Source organism: Camelus bactrianus, chromosome 14 (genome assembly GCF_048773025.1).
Source record: "Camelus bactrianus isolate YW-2024 breed Bactrian camel chromosome 14, ASM4877302v1, whole genome shotgun sequence".
NCBI classification, from domain to species: Eukaryota; Metazoa; Chordata; class Mammalia; order Artiodactyla; family Camelidae; genus Camelus; species Camelus bactrianus.
The window spans coordinates 70,554,969-70,555,460 of record NC_133552.1 but is presented as its reverse complement, the minus strand read 5'-3'; positions in this window follow the sequence as shown (position 1 = coordinate 70,555,460).

The window sequence follows — 492 nt, the reverse complement described above, 5'->3', positions numbered from 1 at the left end:
TGCAAGATTGTTCGTCAGTTTTTATTATTTCAGAGGGGGAAGAAGAGTCTTTTCAACAAGTGATGCTGTGACAACTGGTAACACAAACAGACTGACGCCTGGTCCTCACTGCTACCGTCTGTAGAGATTACGCTGGGCCAGATTGTGGACTTGAACAAGACACTGAAAACTGTAAAGGTTTAGACAGAACATGAGAGACTGTATTTGTAACCTTGGGGTGAGCAACAGTTTCTTAGAGAAGACATAAAAAGCACTGCCATAAAGGAAAAAAATTGACAAATTAGACTCATCAAAGTTAAAGCTTCTGCTCATCAAAAGATACTGTCAAGAAAATGAAAAGATAAAGCAGTGGGAAAAAATATTTGTTCTCTCTGTATATGTTATAATCCTTATAAAAATAGAATTATAATTTCTATATACTTTCTAAATAATAGAGTGGTGGAATAAAATAATTTAAAGCTCAGTCCAAAAGAATCCAAGAAAAAAAAAGGA